The sequence below is a fragment of the Lagenorhynchus albirostris genome, chromosome 16, assembly GCF_949774975.1.
Source record: "Lagenorhynchus albirostris chromosome 16, mLagAlb1.1, whole genome shotgun sequence".
In the NCBI taxonomy this organism is placed as follows: Eukaryota; Metazoa; Chordata; class Mammalia; order Artiodactyla; family Delphinidae; genus Lagenorhynchus; species Lagenorhynchus albirostris.
Genome location: NC_083110.1, coordinates 68,611,263 through 68,631,235, shown reverse-complemented (window position 1 = coordinate 68,631,235; position 19,973 = coordinate 68,611,263). Strand labels below are relative to the sequence as shown.

Genomic DNA, 19,973 nt, shown 5'->3' with positions numbered 1-19,973 from the left:
CCTAAGGAGTTGTTGACTTCATATATTGTCTTATCAAACACCTTTAGAGTTGCCACGTGTTGTTGCCTCTAATGGTATCTGTTCTTCCCCCCCATCGCACTCCTTCCAAAACCCACTCCTTCCAAAACCCACACCCACACAGACACTACCCACTCAGGCGCATGCACACTGCCTAATGTAATCAAAATCCATTTCTGTTCCATCCTTGGGGAAGTCTGAGAACAGATCGTTCTCTGCAGTATAATAATTCATTATCCATCCAAGTTGCCTTCCAGGCCCCCTGTTGGTGTAAAATAGCTTCTCCTAGATTCAGTTTTCCAACCCTGCTTCCCAGGTTGAGGCTTCCTACCCCACCCCTACCTGTGCCTGGAATTGTCTAGGTTCTTCATTTTTCCTTAACTTGAAAAGCCCCAAGTTTTTCAAGGGACACCAATGACAGGGATATTTCCTAAGTAAGGTCTAAAGGGAAGCTATTGATTTAAGGAGACACCACGATGCTATAAGCTTCAGAACACATTGTCTTGATCTGTGACTTATGCACACAGCTCAGTTGTGAACTTTGAATCTTTGGAGGGAGAGGAGATCCAGTTTTGTCATCATATTCCACTCGAAAGGAAAAAAAAACCAAGTGTGAATTTCTCTTACTGTTTTACAAACGAAATAGTACTACTCTCACTAGGAAGTACGGCTCTGCTCCGGTTTTCTTCACAACTGAAGGGCTGTCTGGGTGATGGGATTTCTAACGCTAAGGGAAAGAACTTCACATTAAAAAACAAAAAAAAATCACAACAAATCCCTGCCCTCTGCCACCTACTCACTGACGTCTAAAAATGTTTATCCAGAGAGAAAAAAAAAGACTTTGTTTCCACAATTCGACTTAAGGCTGAATGTGGAAAGAAATCTGAGAGAAGGAACACATTGACTTAAATTTACCCTCTCTCAAGAACATCTCAGCTGGTTGGGCCACTGAGATGGGTGGTCTTCTTTACCCATTCATCTGTCGATGGGCATTTAGGAGAAACCCTTTTTTAAAGCACAAGAACTTGACTTTCCAAAGTCCTGCAGAAAAGACATCCTCAGTGAGACTCACCCTACCAAGAGCAAAATCTTGTGCACCGATTCTCTGGGAGGAGGGGGCTTCTCTGCGTCATCATCATATTCACAGCTCCTGGGAGGCAAGCAGGAGGGCCCTCATAGTGTTTGCCTCTCGTATGCCAAAGCCGAAGTGCTGAGTATTTTCCTGGGCCAGCATTAGAGTCAGAGGACCTTTCAGAAGGTTCAGTGATGGGTGAGCGGTGCAGGATTTCTTCCCATTGTGGTTGAGCCTGATCTGGGCACACCACAGTAGAAACCAGCCCAGCTTCCTATTCCATTGTGTGTTGGTGTGATGGTGACTCATACCGAGAGGTATGTTTATCCCAAACTGGCAGGAGCTGTGTATTCAAGGGCAAATTTCGTTAACAGTGGGGAGGGTGAATATTTGTATGCATGACCTCTTTTCTCTGAAACGTTGTATTTGTGTTCACACTGACATGATTAATGCTATTATGGTCCAGTGTGCCCTGAGGGGCCCCAGGGTTGAGTTTCTGTGTCCCACTGCAATCCAATAGGCTGACTTCTTTGAATAGTTGGACTTAACTGTGAAGATGCTGGTTTTCTTAAGACTTCCAGGGAAATTACTATCTAGGGCAGTGGTTCTCAACTGTTAGCAGGCATCAGAACCACCTGGAAGGCTTGTAAGAACAGGGATTTCTAGGCCCTGCTCCCAGAGTTCTGATTCAGTAAGTCTGAGGAAGGGCCTGGGGTTTTGCATTTCTAGCAATTCCCAGGTGATGTTGACGCTTGTGGCCCGGGGATCATACTCTGACACTGTCTAGGTCATCCATGGTTTCTGTGGGTAAAATGATCAGCCTTCCAGGCAGAGAAGTCAGAACTTTTATTTAAGTAGCCTTTCCATTCTCTTTTGCTAATTTATCTTGCTTACAACGCAGACAGCAAAGAGAAGGCCAAGAGCATTGTTCTCACTCTGACTCTCCTGCGTCGCAGAATAAAGCTATAGTTCATTAAAAAAAAGACCTTCTGGGAGATCTGAGTGGCCAGGAGACTGCTGTCAGTATATGACACTGGATGGGCAGAGAGTGGGCATGGGAGGAAGTTACAAGGTGCCTTTCCCTGGGAGTGAGTTGGCGTTCAGCTTGACTTGGGGAAGGCAGGGAGTCATGGCACAGGAGTGCCATTCTGTAACCGTCACTCCTAATCTAGAAGGGTTAGGTGAACCTTTTTACTGGGGTTCATACACCTTTTTGGAATCCTTTGTAAAAGATAGTTTCAAAGGAGCCAGGATAGTCTCTGAGGAGCTAAAACATAGTATTGAAACCTGGAGCATTTCACCCACCTCCGCTATATCGGTCTGTATTCTAGATGTCTGGATTCTGTCTTGTCATTCAACAACATTGATTGTTCAACAGTCTGTATTCACAATGCTATTTGAAACATTGTGCAGGGAGAAACAAGAAAAATTAAGACAAATAGAGAATGGTAGAAAAAGGTAGCACAGTTATTTCACTGTGGAGTATCTGATGGGAAATGAGAGAGAGGGCTGAGTACCCCTCAGAAAAATGGCAGGAGCTGCGGGTTCCCAGGTCCGTGGAGGGTCCCCTAAGTGACACGTGGAACTAGATGAGTGTCTGCTGGATTGCTGTGTGCCACTCGTGGGAGCCCTCTCTGGACAGCCGTCGAGGACCACCCATCTCAGTGGGAATGGTATCTGCTGGACTGGGTTCAGTGGTGCTGTACCTGCTCAACTGGAAGACACTGCCAGTCCTGCCATGTGTGAAGAGCCCAGCCTGAAGCAATGAACCATAGCAACGGGCTTCTTGAGCGCATCACAAATTTATTGAGGTCTACTCTCCACAAGGCATATCGGGGGTAACCTGATACACTGAAAAGGTCCTACCTTCAGTAGGTTAATGAATTAGCCAGTGTGGGGAGGGGTGCTGATTGAAAAGAGAGGCAACATAAGGTGATCAGAAGGGGTATATAAATGGTATTCTCTTGGGGTTCAAAGGAAGGAAGAGTTAGTGTTTCAAATGAATCACAAAAGGCTTTACAGAAAAGGAAGCATTTAAGATTGACCTTGAAGGGTTCTGTTAATTTCTTCCTGTTAGGGATGGTGTTTAATTCAATTCGTACTCAGTGTACAGTGTCTGCTCCATAGTAAGTGCTCAGTGAATGTTGAACGAACTAACAAGTGGATGAAGGATGCGTATGGGTGCAGGAGGTGGTTATCCTTGTTTAAATGTTTATTCAGAACCTAATAAGAGATGAGCAGTCTAGGTATAGAAACAAATACAATGTAGTTCTTGACCTGAAAGCACTCACATTCTAGCAAGGAACATAAACACAGAAATGATCATGATATAATGTGAAATGTATACAGCAGAGAACTCAAAGTAATACGGGGCTGCAGTGCAGGGAATGACTAACTCTCCTGGGAGGTCATGGCAAGCAAGCCTTTGAAGGTTAAACAGGAGTGCAACAAGTGGATAAAGGGGAAATGGGAGAAAGGTTTCCAACTGGCAAAACAGAAGCAATGCAGGAAACGCAGCCAGCTGAGTTTGGCAGGAACTACTATTGGTCACGTGACTGCAGTGAACGTGAGAAAGGGTAAATGGAGGGCTTTGCAGGTCAGGTTGAGTTGAGGATGGTTAGAACCAAAGGCTGTACATACAGATGCCTCCAAGAATCAGGCAGGTGACCCAAATGAATGGAGATTAGGACAAACTGGACAGCAGGGACCCCCCTACAGCAAAAAGCCACTCTGTTGCTCTATCCTGGTTCCCACGAAACTAGGAATGGAGGCATGTAGGCCACATGGCCAGGCCTTCCAATTTCCAAGAGTGACTAGAAATAGGGGTTTTTATGTAAAATCTCCAGATGCTTAAATGTTGGCAAATGATTCAACTTTCTCTTCAAAAAAATCTTTGTGTAGGCCAAACAAAACATGTCTGTGGGCAGGACTCGGCCAAAGGGCCTTCCAGTTGTGGTCTGGGGCTTAACACAGCGCTCGCCAAACCTACCCACAGTGAGAAATCCATTTGGACACATCAAGACTCAAGACTTGTGCACTTCTGCATATAAATAGCTACAGAAGAAGTCACATGAAGCAATCCTTAACCTTTACTCTCCACTCTTTTCTAGCCTCTCCTATTTTTTTAACTAAGCTGGTCATGATCCATTGAACTGATATCCTGTTTCATGGGTCAAGACCTGAAGTTTGAAAACCATTGGTTTAGAACATCTACACTAACTAAAGTTTTATTGGATGGAAACAGAGCAAGGTACTTTCTTGGGCAACCATGTTTCTATCCTGGACACTTACAATAGTGCTTAATATGTACATTTTGGTCAAGTTGGATTTATTCACTTGCAACTGGAAAAGTTTTGACAGAATAATTTTGGAATCTTTTCGTGATCATTTTATCCTAAACAGAAGTTGGCCAGAATTTGGTGTCCTCTTTTGGGGTGCTTGTCATCTTTTGGGTCAATTAAGGACTGACCCAGCTGTTCAATTCAGAGTAAAATGCTACGTGGTTGAATTTCAGCAGAAAGTCCAAAGGAAACCCCCATTCAGGCCTCATTAGCATCTAAGCCTGATATTTCTGGAACGACTTTTTCATTTAGAAGAATTTCCCCGTATGATTCCACATCACCTCTCTGCTCGCCTGGTCCCCTTGTCTTTGCATCACAACCAGGGAGAGTAGAACAAGTTCAGGGCTTGGGCAGTCTGTCAGGTACCACGTCACCCATCATCAGTGCAACAGCTCTTCACCTCCATTGGTTGGGCACCATGTGCTATATAGCATTCAGTTTTGACATATCAGAGTATTTCAAGAAATATTGTAACGTAGGGGCTTTGGAGAGAGTTCACCCCTTCCTTGGAATGTCTGAGAGGTGAGTTGTCATAGCAAGCCTCCCGTGCAGCAGGAAAAGCATAACCTTTCTTTGGGTCCTGGGTGTGTCTGCCATCACTCCTATCTTGAGTTGGAGGCACTCCTGCAAGATGCAACAGGACTCAAAAAGAGCTTGGACTAGGAAACAAGAGCACCAGAGTGGCTTCTTGCCGTTGGCAGGTGCGGCAGTGATGGAGAGACCCCTAGGGAAAGGCCGTGCTTAACATGAGAGCCCGGGGACCACAGTGAGGTGGCACTGATATGGTGGCTTTGCTTAATAGGTAGGCAGAGAAGCCAGGTGCTAAACGTGAATCAAACAAACAAGGCCAGACAGAGAGCGGCAACCTACAAGGACAGAGAGTGTCCCATACGATACTACCAGGGGTGGGGAACCCGTGCAGTGTAAGACCATGAGGAACAGTATTTGAAGATGAGGTGGGAAGCCTCCCTTTCTTTACAGGATCTGTGTGTCACCTCCCTCCGGGGCCCCGTTCTCACCCTCGTGCGGGGGAGCGGCCCCCTCTGGAGTTGTGCGGCCACAGCCCGCACATCTTCTTTCCCCAGAGGCAGTGCTGCCAGGGAGTGAATGCTGGGGTTGCTATCAGATGAATCATGTCTCTAGAGGACGTAGAGCCAAGCTCTTCACCTGTGTGAGATCTGATTTTTTCTTCAGTGAAAATAGCACTGAAAACACCCACTTTTCTCTCCGGGTGTGGAGGTTTGATAAGTTATCTGGTAAGTTTGAGCTCTGGAAAGAATTATTGGTTAGCTCTACAACAAAAACCGTTAAAAAAAAATAAACATGATGGATTGTTCATCGGAAACCAGGCTAGTGGGAGAAAAGGAAATGATGACATCTAGGAGAAAAACAAAAAGTTGTACAAGAAAGGGGCTGTATTCACAGATTGCGCTGCAGGTTCTAGTCGAACGATAATTACATTCTCAAAGTGTAAGCGCTGACCACCGTTAATTGAAAATGTGTGTGGTTTAGCCATATTAGTAAGAACAAGAGGTTAATAAGTAGTGACTGAGTTGGTATGAGAATGTAGCAATAAGAGTAGCAGTAAGAATTTCTTAAGACTAAGAAACAGAGCGATGAAGACCAGGAAAAACACCAAAAGTTGAACGCATCTACTTATGGTGAGCACAGAGCAGTGAGGGTGGACAGGTAGGCAGTTGCCGTCATGCCTTATAAGTATGCGTGGTTTTGGGTTTTTTTTTTTTTGCGGTATGTGGGCCTCTCACGGTTGTGGCCTCTCCCTTTGCAGAGCACAGGCTCCGGACGCACAGGCCCAGCGGCCATGGCTCATGGGCCCAGCCACTCCGCGGCATGTGGGATCTTCCCGGACCGGGACATGAACCCATGTCCCCTGCATCGGCAGGCGGACTCTCAACCACTGCGCCACCAGGGAAGCCCAGTGTATGTGGTTTTTATGCATATAAGCCTTTTTAGTTTCTTAAACTTTGATACAAATGAAAACATACGGGAGAAAACCCATACTACCCTCTTCATATCTTTATTCTCAGGATTCATTTCAATGACATAACTTGTATAAAAAGCTCAGAAACGTTGCCCAAACGTCTGTTGATCTCTAAAGTTTATTTAAATAGCAGGGTAGGTGCACAACCCAGAGCCAGAGGGAATGACCCAAGATCCCTTGCAGAGAAAATAAAACGAAAATATAGGCGGTGAGAATAATTAAATTCGTAGCTGGATGGAGAGGCAGTCAAACTGCCTTCAGCTGCGATTTTCAGGAGAGACAGGTCCAGAGCCTGAACGTGTGAAACGCTTCCCTGTATGTGTTCATCTCTTTCTCATTTGTCCCTCGTGGTGCAGTTGTTCCATTTACCTTGGTAACTTTGTATGATTATCCCCGAAGCCTTCGGGATGTTATAGGTTTGCCTGGAAACGAGTAGCATTTATGAGCGGGAGCTCTGCAGCCAGACTGCCTGGGTTAAAATCCCAGCTCCACTGCTACTAATTGTGTGACCTCAGGCAAGTCACTGAACCCCGCCTGTGCCTCGGTTTCCTCATCAGAAAATAAGGATATCAGTTGTACCAACTTCATAGGGTTGTTGTGAGGGTTGAATCAATACTATAAGGCATTTAAAATAACCTAGCAAGAGCTCAGTAATTGTTTGCTTTTGCAGCTATTGTTATCACTGTACCTCTGGACTGAGTAAAATTGGTGGGACAACGTTGTCATTGGGATGGAGTTCAGTAATCAGATTAGTTTCAGCACCCGGGCAGGTAAACAGAGCTAGGCAGGTGAGTTAAGGAGCCACCCATTTCTGCTGGCCAGTGTCTTCCCAGTTCACCTCAAGCAGAGCAAGACCTTGGAAACTTTTGTCGTGCCACCCTGCTCCGAGACCACGCGAGTGGCTTCCTGTGGCCAGTCGTTCCTACTGTCCTGTGATAGAACGTCATCAAGGAGCTCTACTGGCTGGGTTCTTGAAGCCCACGTCCCCTGGGCAAGAAAGCTGATGATAGTAGCTCATCTTTCTGCTGTGGAATGAAATGAGATGGCTGATAATGATTTGGTGCAGGAACCTGTGGACCTTATAAGAATAGTTGTTTTAAAATGTTTGAGGCCGGAAGCCAGGTGTGCCCAGGATTCTCGCCGAGGAAACTGTCCACCCACGGTGCAGCAGCCCCTGCCGGCTTCCTCCCCATCATCATGCGACGTCCTGCTCTGGGAACACTGCGTTTCCATTTTCCAAGGCTCTGGTGCCACCTCTGCTCCTGGCCCCAGGTCAGTTCGACAGGAAGTGGTACTCCTTTGTGCAGTTCTCATTCAGAGAGAGCTTAGCCAGAGTTGATTTGAAACTGGTCCACCAGTAAGCTCATCCCTTCAGCTTTTGGTTTTTTGTCTGAGTCAGAAATTTAAGCAAGTCTTAGTCATTATGTCATTAGTTGAGTTTATTGACATCATCAAAATTACCTAACTGATACATCCGATTGGTGACGCCAAGGCATTTAACCAACTTTCGATTTCACCCAAAGGCTGTTACTATGGGAAAGAGACAGAAAATCAGGCTAGGGTTAAGTGAATGAACACGCTGAACATACATCTACAGAGCATAGACCTGGTGCCAGAAACCGTGCTAGACCCTGGGAATACAGCGGCCGTAACCTTGTAGTAAAGAAGACAGAAAAGAAGGAAACAGAACGTTTAGATTGTGGTAAGTATAAAGCAAGTAAACAGAGATGGGGGCAGCAGGGAAGCAGGGAAACAGAGTTGACTTGGGTGGTCCCGAGGGAGCTCTCAGAGGGTTGATGTGAGAGGTGCTTCAGGATGAGACCAGAAGAGGAGGAGCCAGCCTTGCAAATACCAGAGGGACCAGCCTTCTGGAAGGGAAGGGGCATGTGGAGATTTTTTTTTTTTTAAAGGAGATGTCGGGGGTAGGAGTTTATTAATTAATTAATTTATTTTTGCTGTGTTGGGTCTTCGTTTCTGTGCGAGGGCTTTCTCTAGCTGTGGCGAGCGGGGGCCGCTCTTCATCGCGGTGCGCGGGCCTCTCACTATCGCAGCCTCTCTTGTTGCAGAGTACAGGCTCCAGACGCACAGGCTCAGCAGTTGTGGCTCACAGGCCTAGTTGCTCCGAGGCATGTGGGATCCTCCCAGACCGGGGCCCGAACCCGTGTCCCCTGCATTAGCAGGCAGATTCTCAACCACTGCGCCACCAGGGAAGCCCGCATGTGGAGATCTTGAAGCGTCAGGAACAGGAGCTTGGGAGCGATGTGGAGAGGACATGAGAACAGACCAGGCTCCGTGGGCTACCATAGGGTGCCTTGGATAATGCGGCAGAAGCTACTTAGCGGCCTTAGTTGGGGGTATGATCTGCTCAAATAATGCCCTTAAAAGATCATTCTGGTTGCTCTGTAGCAAAGGGATTGAACATGAGTCAAAAGCCCACACTATTTGAAGACAGACCCTGTGCATTCTTCCCCACTGTCCCCTAAACCCCTCCTAGCACCCTACTTGTTGAGGGACCAATTACTCAGAGGAGAAGCTGAGACTAACGGACACTAGTCAAACCTGCTACTTAAAATCAATAGAGACAGAAAATAGATTAGTGGTTGCCCAGGGCTGAGCAGGGGAGGGATGGGGGCGTGACTGCTAATGGGTATGGGGTGTCTTCTGGGGGTGATAAAAACGTAAAAAATACCAGAATTACTACTTGTGGTGATGGTCACACAATTCTGTGAATATACCTAAAAACATTGAATTGTACACTTTAAATGGGTAACATTTAGGATGTGTGAACTATATGCTGATAAAACAAGATCTGCCCTTTAGAGTCTTACGGGTTAAACTGAAATGATGACACCGAAAACTGTAAGATTCATTGGGTGCACTGAACATTCACTGGGTGTTACCCAGCAGAAGAGTAGGTGTCCATTGCTAAAAGCCACAGAAGACAGCAGAGCTGGAAATTCAACGTATTTGTGTTTCAGGCGGAGCACATGGTCATTTATTTATGATCAAGGACCTTAAACTACAGTTCACCGTATCCCCACACTGAAACAGCATGGGAACCATCATGGCTTCCATTTGATGGACACTCATTATCTGTCAGGAAAAGTGCTGAGCACCTTACATACATTTATCCTTGTAAGTGTCAGAATAGGTTTCGTACCCATTTTTCAGAAGAGGAAATTGAGGCCTGGGAAGAAAAGTAACTTGTTCCATGATCACAGAGCTAAGAGGAGTGGAGCCCGGATTCGCACCAGGCCTGGCTGACCAGAATCAGGACTGTGACCACGTCACCGCTGGAGGGGACCCCTCGCTGAAAGCCATCGTGTCATAGTGCGTGGCTCCCAATTTGCCTGCACTGTGAGCTGAAAACCAGTCCTAACTCAGCTCCTAAGAAATAGGCCAATTATACTCTGATTATATCACTCATCTCAAGACCTCCACCTGGGGGAGAGAAGGAACCTTTAGAGTCTGTTCCTTAGCTTGTCCTTCAAGGATGCGCAGGTCAAACTTTGTTCACTGTCTTCTATTCCATGTTGCCCTTTGCGCACTGCGTGCTTCCGCCAAACCAGGTGTCCTGACGGTCCCCAGATATACCCCGTCCCACCCCTCCATCATCTAAGATGCCTTCCTCTTCCCTCCTACTCATTTAAATCCTGCCCTCCTACCCTGCCTTAAAGACCCAGCTGGAAGGATGCTTCCTTCTTGAAAATTTTTTTGGTTTCTCTCTCCTCAGTTTACACTTTTATTTCAGCACACGATTTACTCTCTACCTTTTATTCCCATTCATATTCCTTCTCTTTCTTTCTCTCTCCGTCTCTCTTTATCCCCTTATCTGTCTGTTTATCCTTTTCTCCACCTCCTTCCATCTAACCTATGCCATAAAAGTGTAAACTCTTTGAGGGCAGGATCTGGGACTTACACAAATGTCACGGGAGAAACTCTGCCGCTTTCGCCTTCCGTTGCTCTTGCCCACGAAGCCTCTGGGTCAGAGGGCTGCCCGACTAACCATAGCTCTCCCACCTTCAGACCCTGGCTCACGCCGTCCCTGCTCCCTGAACTATCCTCCCCTTGTCACCATTTACATTCTGCCCATACCACGGTCTCAAATCCCAGTCCTTCCTCCCTGGAACTTTCTCCAGCTATTCATCCCAACCTACTGCATGCTTCTCCCTGCAGAAGTCCTAGCATATCGTCTGTGCCTCTCCTACAGTCTTAAACCTCCCAGGACAGCTCCCAAGTGGTTTTCTCTCAGCACTGACCAGCTCCCCAGGGAGACACTCCTGTGTGCTGTGCACAGAACTGGGTAGGGCACGGGAGGTCTGTCTCCAGAGTTCCCCATAGGGCCTGGAACAACACAGGACACACAGCAGCTCTTAATGTGGTCAGTATTTGTTGACTCTTGTTGCTAAGAAGTTATTTCTCAAGCGTTGGAAGGTTGCATTTAGGAGTTTTAATGGAGACATTTATGTAATGTCTCTGTCCTCTTCCCCCACCGGTCGCGTGTTGAACTTCAAACGTATTTTTTCTTTTCCAGTGATAGACTTCACTAAGTCTGAACTTTGCTAACCTTTAGGAAATAATCTCTTTTCCCCCACTCCAGCAGATGAATCCCTGAAGTTAAATGAGAGAATGATCGAACCACCCAGGGTCAGGCTCTCTGTCGCCCGGATGATGAGGAAAATACCTGGCAAGGTGACAAGTATAGATGATGTGTGCTTGCCTTTTCTTGCAAAGGTAACACGGGGCAGAGTTATGTCATACAGAAAGCTTGAACAAGCCAGACTGAAGTTCTGAAAGGAGACTAAATACCTAAAGTGTAGTTCCAGCGTTTGTAAGATCATGTCTGATTCTGCACGTTGGATACTGTGAACTCAAGTCCTTTGCTTTCATCTTCCCCATAGGCCTGCGGACGCTGGAGAGACCCAGGGGAAGGTGACTGTGCGTGTTTATTCAGAGTGCGAGTGGGAGGGCCACTTCAGAAAGGGTTCAAAGTCTTGTTTTTGAAATTTACTACCACCTGAATTAAAATCCTCATGTTGCTTTTTACCAGCAGGTGGCCTCGGGCACGGTGGTGTGCTAGTAAACGTGTCACAACCGTCTCTGGGAGCGGGCACAAGGCAAAGACCTGATTTGTAAAGTTTGCCGATTTCCGTGGTGTAAATACTCGCCCCGTGGCTGATTTCAGGCTACTAAGGTGAAGTCACTGAGCGCACAGTTGGGCAGAGCTGTGCAAGGCCAGCTCTCTGCAGCAGGCAAGAGCCCTACCAGCTCACCACTCTTGGAGGGAAGGTCCTTAACATTACTAATGCTCAGTGAGGTCAATCTGAGGTTGATGGGATCGAGGGAGATATTATATTTGAACACCTTTTGTAAATTGTGAAGTACCATACGCATATTAACAATTTTCATTCGTTTGTCTTAAGTGCTATTTTTAACTAGTTAGTAATTCCCAGTGTGTCCTGGGCAGTAAGTAGAAGCAGAAAAAAAAAAAGGCGAAGACAGCTGGGAAGCTTCCTGTGCTGATATCAGACTTCAGTGTGTACCTCACAGGGACACTACCGTTAACATCTTGGTTTTCTGTTTTTTTTAAACCCCTCTCATGTGTCTGGGTTTGGAATTAGCGGGGGAGAAGGCAGTGGTGGTGCTACCAGGCCTAAGTGAAACCCCATCCCAGGACCCTAGGCCTAAATGCTGTTAGACTGCGACCCTGTCCCTCGGTGGTCTGCCAGCAGGGTCCAGGCTGTGGGCACAGCCCAAGTGTTTGACTTGATCCAATTCTAAGTAGAATTGCTGGGGCAGGGACAATTTGAGATCCCTGGGTGACTTTCAAAGGCTGTGTCACATTTCAGAAGGTATTGTTGTTAAACTTTAGAAATTCCTGCTCATCAGGGTTAGTGACGGTCTTTCCCAACATTCAGATGCCTCGGGCATCTGTGTGCCAGGCTGGTGCTGTGGGCGCTGGCCCACGAGGAGATGACCTCGTGTTGTCCCCACTTCAACCTGTGAGGCATTCTTAGCCCTTCTTTTTTTAAATAAATTTATTTATTTATTTATTATTTATTTTTGGCTGTGTTTGGTCTTCGTTGCTGCGCACGGGCTTTTCTCCAGTTGCGGTGCGCGGGCTTCTCATTGCGGTGGCTTCTCCAGTTGCGGTGCGCGGGCTTCTCATTGCGGTGGCTTCTCTCGTTGTGGAGCACAGGCTTTAGGCACGCAGGCTTCAGCAGTTGCGGCACACGGGCCCAGTAGTTGTGGCTCACGGGCTTAGTTGCTCCGCGGCATGTGGGATCTTCCCGGACCAGGGCTCGAACCCGTGTCCCCTGCATCGGCAGGCAGATTCTTAACCACCGCGCCGCCAGGGAAGCCCCTCTTAGCCCTTCTGTATGGTCTCGGGGAAGCGGAGGCTCGTGTCAGGAGAGGCAGGGCTAGGAGTCAGGTCTCCTGCAGGGTCCTTTTGAGTTACTGTTCGGGGGGAGCGGTGTGGCTTCCTACCGGTGACTGTGCTCCAAAGTTAAATGACTAAGTGCTGTCAGAGAAGGGCTAGGGGAGGCCAAAGAAGGGAGTGGCCTCAGTGAGTCATCTCAACCAAACGGTGTGTCAAGGGAGACACTCTTTTAGAAGCAGGAGGAGAAGACACCGAACTGATGGTACATCCCTTTCTAAGATTAACCTTCCCACCCAGAAGGCAGGTGTAGCACACACAGCAGGGCAAAAGCGTCATGATTTACACGGAGGAAATTTCCTGGCTGAATTATTATAATCCTAGTACCTCTTTGCCTTGGGGGAATCAGATTAACTGGATTAAAGCCTGGGCTGTTGCTATAATCAGGATCCCAGCTGACCCATTGGTGACGGTGTCTTTTATGTTTGGAGGAATAGCAGAGACAAACTGCGTTGCCTCAGAAAAGGCAAATCAGATATTGGGATCTGTTACAAGCGGAAAGCCACCAGTGGCAGGATGCTAGAACACAGCCGTCCTACTGCCCACCGGGAGTGTTTGTGCCAAGGCGGCCGTGTGCTTTGTGCTAAGCAGTAATCCTGACCACCAGACTAACATGGTATAAGGAAATTAGGTCATGGAAGCCAATTTAAGAGAAGGGTCATTTTGGACAACTACTGACATGGTAACAGTGGGTAGCTTCCCGTAACTACCACTTGCCACAGCAGGAAATGGACTTATGGGTAAACTGCAAATTAAGCCCTCTATGCATTTATTTAAACTCCTGAGTTGCTCGATTCCTAGGCTCAATACTAGTACCGTTTGAGCATAAAGAAAGGGAGGAGGTGGAGAGAAGCGGTGGAAGGGCGGGAGAACACATCTCTGTGATGTGTGTTTACAATTAAATGGGAGCTAATGGGGTAGAAGCATAGAAAGCTTTCTCAGTAGTGAAGCAGTTCCTCTGAAATGTAGACTCCCAGGATAATAGGATTCCTATCTTTAGACAGAAACCAAACTTACCAGCAGAAAATCATTTTGTGATTGCAAATCCAGACCAGTCCTAACCAGACAGTTTTCCAACCCAGGCCCCTCTGCTCAGGGTGGAGGCTGGATGCATCCCCTTGCTCTATTACCCTTCCCCTGTAAGTGTTCTTTCCCCATAAATTGCCACAGCCTGGAATAACTTCTTTTATATTTGAAGTGTTATTTCCCATCTGCTTGTTTACTAGCAGGTGTTACCTTTGGGATTACGATGCAGCTGGGTGTGTACTGCTTCTGAGCTGTGTAATCAGAATTTAGTACATTGTACTAGCTTGGTTTCGTTCTATGCTGTATAATACTTTCCTGTGGAAATCCCCTACCCAGTGCTTCTGAGTGTGGGCTTTGTAGTCAGACGACTTCCTAGTTGTGTAATCTTTTTTTTTTTTAACTTTTTATTTTATATTGGAGTATAGTTGATTAGCAATGTTGTGATAGTTTCGGATGTACAGCAAAGTGATTCAGTGATATATATACATGTATCTGTTGTTTTTCAAATTCTTTTCCCATTTGTTACATAATATTGAGCAGAGTTCCCTGTGTTATATAGTAGGTCCTTGTTGGTTATCCATTTTATACAATTTTTTTTTTTTTGCGGTACGCGGGCCTCTCACTGCTGTGGCCTCTCCCATTGCGGAGCACAGGCTCCGGACGCACAGGCTCAGTGGCCATGGTCCACAGGCCCAGCCGCTCCACGGCACGTGAGATCTTCCCGGACCGGGGCACGAACCCGTGTCCCCTGCATCGGCAGGCGGACTCTCAACCACTGCGCCACCAGGGAAGCCCTTATCCATTTTAAATACAGCAGTGTGTACCTGTCAATCCCAAACTCTCTAACTATCCCTTCCCCCCACCCATCCCACCTGATAGCCATAAGTTCATTCTCTAAGTCTGTGAGTCTGTTTCTGTTTCATAAATAAGTCTTGAACAAGGTATTTGACTCCTAGCCTTGGTGTCTTCCTCTGCACAACAGGAATAATAAAACAGCACCCCCGAAAGGCAGTTGTGATGATTATCTGTGATTGCGAGTGTAAATTAGTTAACACAGGGCCTAGAACATAGTAAGTATTCAATAAATTGTACTTGTTACAATAATAGAATGGTGTTACAGAGTTACATATTGAGATGTCGTAAGTTCAAGAATCTGTAGCTTCATATGGGAGATGCTCCAATAGTGGTATTGGATGGTAACTGTATTTTCCCTGATCCAATAATTGAACTGAGAAGTACAGAGAGGACAACTCAGATTATTTGAAATCAGAAGTATCCCAGAAACCTGGAGGAATTGACCATTGAGCTTGCAATTTTGTAGGGTCAGGATTGATGCACTGTGAAACAGAGGCAAAATAAACACAAAACAAGAGAAAATTAGGTGCTGGGTGACAGTGCAGGTATTTAGTGCTTTAGGACTTGGAGGAGAATGAAATACTTTATTACCATAAGCTACAGTGAGAGCTTCAGAGAAGGTTCAGATGACTGACCAGGAAGTGGTCAGGAGGCCTCACTTGTATATTTATATGAATGCACCGCAGAGGATTTTAGTGTCTGTCTTTGGGGTTGGCCTCCCAGAGTTCAAAACCACTCAGCACAGTGAGAAGTACTCAGCAATGTAGTTTCTTCTTAAATATCTAAATAGCTGTTGTGGGTCATGTTATTGAAGATCTCTGAAATGAGACCAAGAACTTTAGACTTGATGGATTGGGACTGAGAGAGATAATGGAAGTTATTTGGTTTTATTTTAATAGACTTTATTTTTTAGAGCAGTCTTAGATTTAAAGAAAATTCAGCAAGATAGTACAGAGAGTTTCCGTATACTAGTTTTCCATATGAGTAGCATCTTACATTAATATAATTCTTTTGTTATAGTTAATGACAAAACTGACACACTGTTAACTTAAGACTAGACTTTGTATTTTCTTGGTTTTATATGATGTCTTTTTTCTGTTCTGGGATCCCATCCAGGATACCACACTACATTTAGTCATCAAGGCTCCTCTCGGCTGTGACGATATGACTTTCCTCCTTGTTTTTGATGATCTTGACGATTTTGACGAGTACTGGTCTGGTACTTTGGGGATTTTCTCATGATTAGATTAGGATTGTGAGGTTTGGGGAGGAAGGAAGGTCACAGGGGCAAAGTACTAGTTTTCATCACATCATATCAAAGGTACATGCTATCAACACGACTTGTTGATGTTGACCTTGACCACCTGGGTGAGGTAGTGCTTGTCAGAGTTGTCCACTGTAAAGTTTCTCTCCCACTCCCCCTTCCATACTGTCCCCTCTGGAAGGAGGTCACCAAGCACAGCCCAAACTTAAGGAGTGGGGAGTGATGCCCCACTCCTTTGAGTTGCCTACTCTTCGCAGGTCACATTGAAGAAGAAGGAGCCAGGGAGCAGGGAACTCTCAGCAATCTGAGAAAAAGGGGTTGAAGACTGGATTCATGTGGTGAGAGAAGGGATGACTAAGGGATGTGAGATTGGACAGAATTTCGTGGGAGATGAAAGAGAGGGTGGGATCAGGATGGCTGCACGTCTCCAAGCGTCAGTGATCAGGGGATCGTTTGGGTGTAAAGAGCACTGCATTGGTTTATTGGCAACTCTCTGTTTCGTGGCTGTGTCACCTTGGGTGAGTCACTCTGTTCCTCCAAGTCTCAGTTTGCCCATTTGTAAAACGTTCTTGACAGTTTCTGCTCTTCCTACCTTGTTGGGCTCTCATGAGAGTAATGAGATATCTCTCATGAGATAATGCAGATGGAAGGGCTTTGAAAGCCATTAAGCCTGTGTGGTTTCAAAGGCTGGTGAAGGGAGTGACGGTACTAATGACAGGGACGCGTACTTGGGAGGGGGGTTTATTACCTGAGAGATTCTGAATAACTCAGATAACCCGGGGCAAGGTATAACTCATCCTGAGGAGGCTGTCATAGGCTGTGATAGTCACCTGCTAAGGAGATTTTTACTTCAAATATGTTTTCTCAGATATTCTGATTCTGCTGGTCTAGTTGCATGGTCTGTCCCTCAGAAGGAAAGAACTTGGGTAAGACGAGGCTGGTTCTGGAATATTAGGAGGGGCTCCACCTAATCTTTTCAGCTTTCCTCTTACAGCCTTTAATGTCCTCTGCTTGGGGGCACTGAAGGTAACAGGTTTCCTTAATGATCTCAACCCCCACCCCACCCGCACACAGTCTCATCACCTGCGATCTCTAATACGCATTTCCAAAGTAACACATCCAAAATGGAACTTTGGTTCTGTTCTATGCTGGAGTCCCAGGGATGAAGCTAACCTGCTTTACTTGACTGTGAAACTCCTCAGTTAGCCTTGCAATAGCCTGTTTTAACTGAGTCTCCAGAAACCCTCCAAACTGGATATTGTGCAGTGGACGAATCCCTTTACCTTTTCAGGCAAATACATTCTTGGCTCTTCATAGGCATTTCCTCGCCATTCAGGAGATACGCAGCCATGCTTTTGGTTTCTCATCGTATTATTCTTATTTTAGCGACAAACGGATGAGCCATGGAAGAGTTTAACCATGTCTGCCCAAATTCCGGGGTAAATCACTGACGACTTGGTACAGCAGAAGAAACTTGGGAAGCCCGAGTGCTGAGTGTACCGCTGTCAATAATTTGCTGCTGACTTTGGGCACAAGGAGCGTAAGCTCTCTGCCCCTCATTTTCCCTATCAGTAGAATACGGAGGGACCACCCAGGCTCTGAAGGATGGAGCAATGAAGTAAAAATTAGCAGCAGAGCTAGTTGGCAAATGAGAGGAGTACAGAATTAATGTCATTTTTTATGTTGCAAGGGGCTCAGCACGTTTCAAAAATGTAGGCTTGAGCCAAAGAGTATACATTTGGTATTAACCAAACTGCCAAAGGAAGTTATGTAAAGGAAACCTCTTTATTGATCTTTAAAAAGCAGAGAGATTCTTTTGTCTCTACTGATTTGAGTTGGGATGAAGTAAATACTGAGTCTCTTTTGGTCTGGATTCTGTCCTCCAACAAGCAGAGCCCATTTCTTCACAAGTAGGTGGTTCTGATAAGCGTCTGCCTGGGCTGATGTAGGATGGAAAGGCGAGTAAACGTGATGTAGTCTCTGCTCATCTCTGGGTGAAAATAAAGGTCATCTCTGGGCATGGAGGATTGCGCAGTGTAATATATATTTCCAAAGGGAAATGCCTGCAAAATGCAGATGCTGAGCCCAGTTCTGACGTCTGTGACTGGTGCCAGCATGGGCATTGGCACCTGCGTTGAGGGCAAAGGGAAGAGCCAAGAAGTGAAAGGATATCTTCCTTCCCTCATCATTACTCAGCATAGCTGGCTTGCTTAGCTATAAAAAATGCAAGTGTCCAGAGAAACCGCAGTGCAATTTCTCATCCAAAAATGCCTTCTCCCTCACAGTCAAGAGATCCACTGTGTTCTAATATTGTTTCTGAGGTAGATGGTCTTGTGGGTTACTTTTCTTCACTCTAACTCTTCTCTGTAACTTGCTTAACAGTATTGTCTGAATTCTAAGGGGACAGTAGTTCTTAAACTGTAGTATGCATAAGAATCACCTGAGGAGCTTACGAAAATAACAGGTCCCCGATCGCACCCCTGGTTCAGTGGGCTGAGGAATCTGCGTATTCAGTACATGGCACGGGGAGTTCTGATATAGGGGATCAGCAGAGCCACCTTGAGGATTACCACCTGGGTGCCATGCTCAGCTAGCAATATAGTACTGTACACAGTGCATAAGCCTTTATAAACCAAGTCCTAGTTGCTGCTTTTAGAGCAGCACTTGAGCCTGGCTAAATACATTATTGCCTGACTTAACAACAATCATCGCTGGACTTATACTAATTTCTGATTTCTAAATTTCTGATTTAGACAAGAGGATCATGAGCTTGGGAGTCAGAAAGCCCTGGGTGTAGATCTTTGAGCCTCCACTTACCGTTACCTGAGAAGGCTGCTCAGCTTCTGAGGCTTGATTTGCTCACCTGTCAAGGGGGAACAGTATTCCCCAAGTCACTGAGGGAGGGGTGGTGAGGATGAAATAAAATGACTTATATGTGAGCACCTAGCACCGTGCCTGGCACTTAGCAGATAGATGCTCCGTAAATGTTATTTTCCTCCATTCTTATAGGAAGCAGGAGGTTGAAACAAACAAACGAAAAACCTTACATAAAGCAGATATTGTTAAGGGAGACTTTTTTTTTTAATGCCCAGGTGAATAGATTTTTGGCCTTGTTACACATCATTTTAAAAGTCAGTGGTTGTTTAGAGATCTTGGAAGGAAGCCCCTTCTTAATTCCTTTAGATAGTACTGACTTCTGTTGTCAATACGGGTTTCCAAGAGAGATCCCAGCAGGCAGATAAGGAAATGCAGGGGTATCACGATGTTCATACCTTTGCCGAACACTTTGGGGTCCAGTGCAGAGATTTCAGGTCAGGAGTTTAACCCGAAACTACACCTGCTCCTGGTCTAAATCTCACAAGGAGAACCTTGTTTCTGAGAATTTAACTAGTAATGGATTAATTGGACTGTCTTATTCAAACTCTTTCCAGGCGAAATGAGAACATTACAGTGGTCTGAGGGAAACAATGCACTATTATACTCGTGGTATACAGAGAGCTCCTTGCTGTGAGGTGCTTTCTAAATTCAATTTCAGCAATACCTGCCCACACCCCCCGCCCCCGGTCCAACCTGGTTTTACCGTTTGAAAAAAGAAATCATCTTTGTTCTTTGTGTTGGTTGATTAATTTTAGGTTCACTGTTCTTATCCCATATCACGCTCATGTAGGTACTTATGTAATACATTTCTGTATATCACACGGTTCCTCCTTCTGAGGACCCAAATCAGAAAAGGAATTTAATAGCACCGAACGCCTCGCTGCATTCTCTGGCTGGACAAACGGCAGGTTCAGTGAAGATCCTTGGGTAGCGTCAAGCAGGTGTCCCCTTGCTGCCTCTACTCTCCTGGTCCTTTGTAAGAGGAGCCTGTAATCCTATTCCTGGGGCACGGCAGTCACAATAACTTCTGTTCTCTGAAGGCCACACTCTGGAAACTGGGAGAATAATCCCTGTAAGCC

At 46.0% G+C, this 19,973-nt stretch overlaps 1 protein-coding gene across 3 annotated transcripts in view; it reads left to right on the top strand.

Moving 5' to 3' along the window:
* ABLIM1 (actin binding LIM protein 1) overlaps window positions 1–19,973 on the top strand; it is a 227,776-nt gene that overhangs the window by 51,648 nt on the left and 156,155 nt on the right. The window lies entirely within an intron of this gene.